Source organism: Ursus maritimus, unplaced genomic scaffold, assembly GCF_017311325.1.
Source record: "Ursus maritimus isolate PB19 unplaced genomic scaffold, ASM1731132v1 scaffold_12, whole genome shotgun sequence".
NCBI classification, from domain to species: Eukaryota; Metazoa; Chordata; class Mammalia; order Carnivora; family Ursidae; genus Ursus; species Ursus maritimus.
Genome location: NW_024423564.1, coordinates 61,089,183 through 61,098,318, shown reverse-complemented (window position 1 = coordinate 61,098,318; position 9,136 = coordinate 61,089,183).

Genomic DNA, 9,136 nt, shown 5'->3' with positions numbered 1-9,136 from the left:
ATGCCATTTGCGAACTGGCAAATACCTGAAAGGAAGAAGTGGCACGGAGTGTCAGATGCACATCGGTGCGCTTCTTTTCTCTTTACAATGTTGGTTTTTCAATCCCTGGATGTTTTCATAGTCCTTTGATGTCTTCAAACAGTTGGTTTTATCTAGAGAAAAGGTCTGATACAAGCTTATCTGGTATAGTCAAATGTAAAAAGCCCCTTCCAGCAAATAATTTTAATGACTGTATAGTATTCCATTATATGGTGATACATACTTTATTTACCCTCTCCTCCAGAGTTGGGATTAAGACTGTTTAGAAAATCTTAGAAGTAGAAACCATCATGTAATGAATGTCCTTATAGACCTGTCTTTACGTCCATCCATATTTATAGCCTTAAGATAAATTCCTAGACATGGGACTGCAGAGTCAAAGGACATGCGAAATTTTAAGAATTTTGCTACCTGCAGTTCAAACTGCTCTCCAAAAGGAATATATCAATTTATACCATCAGCAGTATAGGAAAGCACCTGTTCCCTGCACTCTCACCACTCTGGGTATTATTGTTAAAACAAACAAACAAACGAACAAACAAACATCTCTTAATTGACCAGTTCAGGGTCATTTACAACCCAAAAGAGTAGGAGACAGCCTGTATATCCAGGAATAGAATGACTAGGTAAACTACAGTAAGGTTCCTCAGAAATTGCACCCATTACACAAGATACAGTAAAACCCCACCATAATATAATAGTGTGGCCCCAAAACTCTAATTACTTAAAAATGCAGGGTTGTGTTACTACATAATGTAAAAATCAAACCTTTGGTGGTTTTTCCAGTTAATGTATGGGGAAAAAAAAGTTTTTCGTTACTAGATATGTTGGAAACAGCCCATTATCACAAAACACAGAGCACACAGGAACTGAGAACATTTCATATGGTTGTGGGGCAATCAGTTCCTAAGGCCAGCATCCCCTGTAAGCCCCAAAGAAATGAGTACTCTCACTGCCCCATTCTGAAGAGGCTGGACAGAGGGCAGAGGCCAGGGCCAGTGATGTTTTATATGAATTTGCCTCATCACAAGGCATCTTGTAGGGGTTTTACTGGATTTATTAAAGATTTTAATTAGAATGAAAAATATTTATAAGAATTATATAGAATTATGGGTATTAAGGAGGGCACATATTGCGTGGAGCACTGGGTGTTATACGCAAATAATGAATCATGGAACACTACATCAAAAACTAAGGATATACTGTATGGTGACTAACATAACATAATAAAAACTTATTTCAAAAAAAGAATTATATAGAATGAAAAGAGCAGGATTCAAACTTTCAGACATTAAAATAACTTGAGTCATAAAAAATGGAAAATTTAGTATCAGATATAAAATGTACATCAAATGTTATTTATTCATTCATGTCCTCAACATATGTATACTGAATGCCTACTGTGTGTCAGGACCCAATGCAGTGGTCTAGGTTCCAGTCACCAGGAATGCAGGGATGAACAAGAAAGATGAGTCTCTACTCTCACAGTGCTTGCATTCTGATAAGAGAGAAGACAATTTCAAAAGTAAACAGACAAATATGTCCTGTAATATCGAGTAGAGATAAATGTTGTGAATTACAATAAGGGTAAGAAGCCAGAAAGTGCAGAGATGGGGATGGTCAGGACAGGTCTGAGGGATCTGTATAGTGACTTGAGGGAAGGGGAGGAAGGAGCCAGGTGGAACCAGGGGGAAAAGCATTCACACAGAGACAGCAGCAAGCACAAAGGCCCTGAGGTAGGAGCGTTCTCCAGGGTAGGATCACAAGAAGTCCAGGTGTCGCTGTAGCCCACTGAGCAGGGGTGAAAGAGGCAGGTGATAAGAAAGTTGGACCTGATGGGAAGGGTCTTGGGGGTCCCAGCGGGGATCCGGGTTTTACACTGAGGGAGCAGGGAGCCATTAGAGGGGGAGAGCAGGAGCAACCAGACCTGATTTACAGCATGAGACCATGTCTGAATTTTGTGTTAAAAAAAAAGAAAAAAAAAAAGACCTCAGAAGGAACAGAGTAGATGCAGGGAGAGCCATGGCTTCATTATAGGAGTGTTTTCTAAGCTCATCTTTCTTTTGGGGGGGAAGAGAACTGTCCTGTTTGCTGACTGTAGTGGTGTCTGCACTTCTGATGTAATGACTATGCATTTGTCAAAACACAGAACTCTTCATGCTCACACATAAGGTGAATTTCACCTTACATAAATTTTTTAATAATTTTTTAAAAATTTCTGTATTACACATTTTGAAATATTCCCTGTTTTAATAATAAAAAACTGTGCCAAAATCCATCCTTGAGCATAGACCAAAGACAGAGGTGGGCTAATCTGCTAATCTGTGAACAGGACCCCTTCCCTCCCAGCCCACCACCAGTCCTTGAAGGGCAAGGGGCGTGTGAGCGTGCCCAGGGGACCTCTGGATACCCCTCCTGTTAACGGCTTCCGGAAGAGGACAGCCCTACAGGGCACAGGCACGTTCACAGGAGGCAAGGCAGCTGACAGGAGAGCTGTGCTGCCCAGCATGTCCTCAGGACTCCTGGCTTCCTCTGGTCATGGTGAGTCTGCAGGGGCCTCTGCCCTCCCCCTGCTGTCTCACAGCCTTCTGGCCTGCCCTCCTTCTGCTCCTCCTCCTCCTCCTCCCAGCTCCTTCCCTGGGCAAGGCTGAAAGGCTGCACCCACACCAGGTACAATTGACTGCTAGTGCCCCTCCAGGAGGAACAGAAGATTCCAGGTTGAGTGAGGAGGGGGCGGCACAAGGCACAAAGTGCGGGCCCAAGGGCTGGCAAAAGAAAGCACTGGGAGTATTTAGCATATGTAAGCATCTGGGGAGGGAGTCTAATAAATAAACTCTGATATCTCTTAAAATTCTCAGTTTCTACATTTCCTCATGCTGAGCCATCAAGATTCCAAAATTTAAAATGAGAAATTTCCATGCATCTGGGATTCCAAAATCCCCCAATTCTCTCCTTCTGAGATGATGCATTTTCCCCTAGCTCAGCATTTCAATGACTACGGTTCTAAGATTCTGTGATGTCACAGATGAGCCATAAGGAGAGTCTCTGGTTCTGAGACTGTAAAATCCCCGATGCCTCTGATCAGAAGTCCTGCCACTGCCTAGAGTGCCCTGAGCACACAGAGGCCCCTGCCTGCCCCAAATCACCGGGGGGGAGCGACGATCACCAAAAACCACTTGTTTTTATCCAAGCCGCCAACAGCCAGAGACTGTGGGATAAGAAATCCAGAGGAAATGGCTGTTGAATCTATAAGAACTTTTCAAAGACAAACATATTCCATCTGTCTTTTTTTTTTTCAGTAAATATAGGACCATAAATGTTTATATGAGGCATATATTTATTATTTCATGTTTGCCTTTTTTTTTTAACTCCTTCCCTTTACATCAAGCTAATTAACTCCTATGCTCATGTTGGTTTTTTTCACTAACTGCTCAAAAGTATATGAAACAAGAAGGAAGACGTAACGATGGGGAGAAATGCTCAGCTCCAGGCAGCTGGGTGGGGGTTTGGGGTGGAGTGAGAGATGCCAACGTCTTAAAATCCCCTTCCTGGAACTCAGGACATCTTGGGTCTCTCTGGGAAGAATCAGGTGTTCTGACTGAGAAAATACCACCATCCTGCAGGAAGACACCCCCGCCTCCTGGGAAGGGCACATCTTAGGATAGAGCACAGAGCAGGCAGAGGGGACCTTTCCTCATCCCGCAGAGGAGCTCAGTTTTAGAGTCTGTAGAAAAGATCATTTGTTCCACAGTATGGCCAGAAAAGCCGGCAAAGCCTACTGAGGAAGCCAGAGAAGTGCTTTGGCTTCTGAAAAATCCCCCACCTTGGCACCCCAGATCTGAAACCACACGGCTCCCAGGCCTCTCCTCCAGGAAGCCCTCCCTGACTAGCCTCTGCCCTCGATGAGGAACTACAGCCAGTGTTCTAGTCTGCACCCTCATCCACCAGGCACAAGTGGCATCACTGTAATAGAGATTCTCCAGGGTGGGGGTCCCACCTCAGGGGGCACACCGAATGTCACTGGGGGATTTCGGCCGCTCACAATGCCTGGGAGCCACTGTCAGTTAGTGGGGAGGAGCCAGGGATGGCCCACAGGGAGGGTCAGCCCTCCACTAACTTTTGGATATCTTTCCAGATATTCAAAATAAGCAATCTGGTCATCTATGCCTAGAACATAGCCCCATTTTGCATATAAACAACTTTTTTCATGGTTTTAACATACACTGAATTTTCCAGGAATGGAACTACCATGTAAATTTAGGGAAGACTGTACTGTGTTTTGTTTGGAACTTGACCAAGACTTGTTCACCATTTCAGAAAATCACGTCACCTCGGTCCCTCAGCCTGTGATGTTTGTGTGTCTGTAGCTGGCAGGTTCGGGGACGCCGCACACAGGTGCGGGCAACTGCCGACCTCACCCCGCCTCTGGCACGGCCGTGCCTCGGCCCATGCAGGGAAATACACATTACCTAGGAGTTACTGCCCTTTCGTCCCCCCCACCCTTTTTTAAGTATTTTATTTATTTATTAGAGAGAGACAGCATGTGCCAGGGGCGGGGAGCAGAGGGAGATGGAGACTCCCCACTGAGCAGGGAGCCCCACACGGGCTCGATCCCAGGACCTGTCATGACCTGAACCAAAGGCAGACACTTAACGACTAAGCCACCCAGGTGCCCTTTGCTTCTTTTTTATAACAGAATTGAAACCTATGGAATTAAAAAAAAATGAGGGTGCAGGCTGGTTACATGATCTACGTATTTCATTTGAGGAGAGTAAGGGAGGCAGGACAGAAAGGGTCCTGTTAGAAAAAGGAAGCGCTGATGTGAACCACTGACCCAGGCCAACTCCTCAGATTTCGGACAGGGAAACTGAGGTCTCCTCCAGTCACAGAGTGAGACGAGTACGGGAAAGCCATGCGGCCAAGCGTGTCTGACTCTGTGGTGCTGAGACACACCGAGGGCCGGCACTTCTTGATGCCTTTGAGTCTCAGGGTCTGTGTCTGGACTCAGTGACACAGCCCTGAGCCCAGAAGGGCCCACAGCAGGCAGGCACATGGTTCTATGTGGTCCTCAGGGAAGGGTGCTGGGGGCACAAGGTGGGGTGTGCCAGGCTGACTTGGGGAAACCCCGGGAGAGACAGGTCAGAGATGGCAGGTGCAGTCCCCAGCACTGGTAATCAGCAGAGGCTGGGGGGTTGTGACCTTGCAACCGCGCTCACCTCCCCAGGCCTTTCTTCCCCCACTCCAAATCTTCCCCTTCTCCTGCAATGTTCCCCAGCTCAGCTCTCTCCTCTCCCTCAGCCCCCATTCCTGCACTTAACCACTCTCAATCCTCCCCCCCAATCTTTGCTCTGTTCAAACCACCATCTCTTGCCTGGAGGACAGTCTCCCGTCCTTCCTGAATGCAATCCCTCCACTCCGGGTACTCTTTCCAAAGGCTTACAAAAGCCTCCCCCTGCTCTTAACCCTCCTCAGCCCCCACTACCCATGAGATAGCCTCTGACCCTCTAATCCAGGAAAACAAGGTTGTGCACCTTCTGTTTGCTCCAGCCCCTCTCCTGCTGGCTCGCAACACACTCCTTGCTGCGGCTGTGCCCAGCTGCTCAAAGACCTGCCCTGTTCTTTGTCCCCTGGTGCCCTTGCTGTCCCCCCACCACGCATGCCCTACTTCCCCCTCTGCACCCCCACAGCCCTGCGTCCCCAGCAGAGCTCCCCCTGCACGCTGTCCTGCGGCTCAGGTGGAAGTCTGAAGAACAAATGCGGAAGAGAACACGTTCATGAGTGAGGCCTTGGATGACTTGTGAGCTTCTGCAGCCAGCAGAGACAGATCTTGAAAGACAAGAGCGACAAGCAGACTCTGCAGCCCCTGGGGTGGGCCGGCCAGGTGGCAGACCCCACTCCAGCCATTACAGCTTTACTGGCTGAAACCCCGAGGATTCCCCCCAGAGGTGGGGGATGGAAACAACAGGAACATTCCCACAAGCGTGCCTGAGGGACCGGCAAGCAGCGCCCAGCAGTGTTTTCACTGCAAACAGGAGCCGGCCTGCGTGAAGCGGCAGAGGTGTGCGTGGACGCAGCCCTGGCCCAGCCGGAGCTCTGCTCTTAGCCCTGACCTCGGAGGCTGCAGGGGAGGGTTTCTCGGGAGTGCAGCCGATGACGGACAGCCCGTTCGAGGACGCCCGTGGCTGCTGGGACTGCAGAAGAGGAAGTCTGCCCACGAGGCTCCAGTTCACCTCCACGGGGAGGGAGGCGGGTTCACATTCAAAGGAAAAGATCAATGCCGTGTATTTTGGTCCAGCAGCCACCACCCCACCCCACCCCCGCGTTCAGCGCCAACCCCCTTTCTCACACTTCAGGTCAAGAGTCTGAGGAAAGGCCCCCTGGGCAGGGAAGCAGAGCCTGGCGTTCTAGGCCTCCCTGAAGACTCACTGCATGTCTTGGGGCAGCTTCTAGACCCTGGGCCTCAGTTTCCTTTCCTATAAAATAAGGGAAGTGCACTGAAGGTGCTTCTAAATGTTCATGTTCTTTCTAGGCCCAGAGGGCCATACTGAATCCCCTGTCAAAAGGCCTCATGACCCAGAGGGGAGCTGGTCTTGGACAGGACCCAAGCCTCCCCCACTGCCCCAGGCCCTAACACTTGGGGCTCCTCACCACCTGGCAGGCCTGCCACTTCCCAAAGGAACCCAGGGCTTTCTCTGGAATGCACTGAAAACAGCACCTATCCATCTCTTCCCCCCACACCCTCTCCCCACATTCCTACTGTGTGCCAGGCCTGGGTAACTGCCAGGGAGATGAGCCACTGACGCTCCCTCAGGAGCCCACGGTCTGGAGACTGACATGGACCTTTAAACAGAAAGGGACATCAGGATGGATCAGTGCCAGGACTGAAGTGCCCCCCACCCCCAAGGACGAGGAAGCATACCTTCCTTCCCTTATCCTTTCTCCAGCAGGGCCACCGCCTCCATGAAGCCTTCCCTGACCCCGCCACCCTCTCCCACGTGATCGCCGGGAGTCCCTCTCCTGCAGCCCTTACTGTGTGATGTAAGCTATGTCCATACCTGGTAGGGCAGAGCACTGTGCTAAATGTTTCATGTCAGCCTCTCAACAGTCCTGCTAGCTAGATCGATTAGCCCATTTTACAGGTGAGGAAACCAAGGCCCAGGAACGTGAAATGAGTTCTCCTGAGTAACACACCTAGAAACACGTCAGCCTGGGATGTGGGCCCAAGGCCGATGATTCCCAGCGTGGAATAATCCCTTGGCTGGGGTTACAGTGGCCATCTCATGCCCCACCCGCAGGACTGCCACAGGCTCAGGGCGGCCATTCCCATGGGGAACATGAACACATCCTAAGAGGCCTATACCTCAGTCCTTCTGAGGTAAGGTGTCAGGGCTAAAACCCACTAAAATTTCTATTGGAAAGACAATCTAATTTCAGCCTCCTGTTTTACAGAAAAGGGAGACTGAGGCCCACAGAGCGCAAGGCGCTTGTCCAAGTTCACATGGACAGTGTCCGCGTGAGGATCGGCCGTGGTTCTCTGGAGCCCCGGGAGGCACTCCCTCCCCGGCGCCGCCCTTCCACCATCTAAAGGCAGCCGGGGGGTGACACTCTCCTTAGCAGCCTGGACGAGATGAGATGTTTATAGGAACAACTTGGTTTATGAGTGTATCTCAAAGATTCTCCCATCAGCTCTGCAAGACAGAGGTCATCATTCACCCCACGGGACAGATGGAGAGTCTGGGAGGCAATGAGGACTGTGCGGGGATTCGAGCCCAGGCTCCCGCCAGGCTGCCAGGCTGCCAGCCTCAACCATTCGGCCCCTCACGGTTGCAAAGATGGTCTCCCTGGGCCTCCCCAAAGCCTATGGCTACCACTGACCCGTCTTCTGATGCCAGCTCAGTGCCCTGGCATCGTTTCCTCGGGCCAACCCTGACGTCGCAGGGTACCATCTAAACGCGCGCATCTGGCTAGAGAACAGGGCGGACAGAAAGTGGGCAGAGGGCCTGGCTTAGGACATGAGTTCCCCCCAAGTCTGCCTGCTTCCTCCTCATCCTGCTTGCTGCCAGGTTTTGCCGGGTGAGTTGTGGCAGCTCGCTGCCAAGCATGGGGACCCTGTCAGCAGGCTGGCCATGAATGAGTGCAGTGTTTGGGAGCAGTCAACAAGATGGATGTTGTTTCGTTTCGGCTCCGCGCACCGTAAACATTCTGGGGCAGACGAAGCTCCAGGTGGCTCGCTGGCTCACACCCGGCAGCTGGACCAGCCTGCAAAGGCCCATTAACATGGACATAAACAAGGAGGACTGGGGGATGGAAGGCGGGCAGGCCTCTGGGGTCTGTCCCACTTTCAGAGACAACACAAAGGACACAAAGGAGTGGAGAAATCCAGGAGCCAGGCTGGAGGTGGAGGTGGCCCGGAGAGGAGGAAGGAGGCCCCGCCTGGCTCCAATCCCAGCTCTGATGCTGATCAGCTGGGCGACCTTCCACAAATCCCACACCTTGTCCAGGCCTCAGTTTCCTCATCTGCAGAAATAGGAAAGGGCTCCACTGGCAGGCTGCAGGGAGGCCCACGGAAATTCTTTCTGAATGAGCTGACTGCGCCGGCAATTGCTTGAAGACAAGGACAACATCTGATCCATTCTGACCAAGTGGTTAATACCATGGGCTTTAGAGACGGACAAGCTACCTGGTCTAGAATCCTCATATTGCCACTCCTCTGCCAGTGTGGTCATGGCCAGGTAATCTAAACTCTCTGAGCCTCCCTTCCCTTATCTGTAAAAATGGAGACGATGATGCTTGCTGCACAGGCTTGCTGCGGGGGGGCGGGGGGCGGCGGTCAGTCCCTTAGCTCAGGGCCCAGCACACAGTCAATAAAAGGTCACTCTCATTCTGTTATTATTTGTAGTTCCCAAATCGCCTGGAGCAGGGTCTCAGGATGAAGCGGTGGCCAAGGCTGGGGGACGGCCAGGTCTTCTGGGATTCTCCCCTCCTGATCTAAGATGATCTTTGGATCTTGGACCAAGCACTCAGCCTGCTAGGCGCCCATGTGGGCCTCACAGCCTGGCCCCAGATATCAAGCCCCAGGCCCATGTGGGAGGCAGTC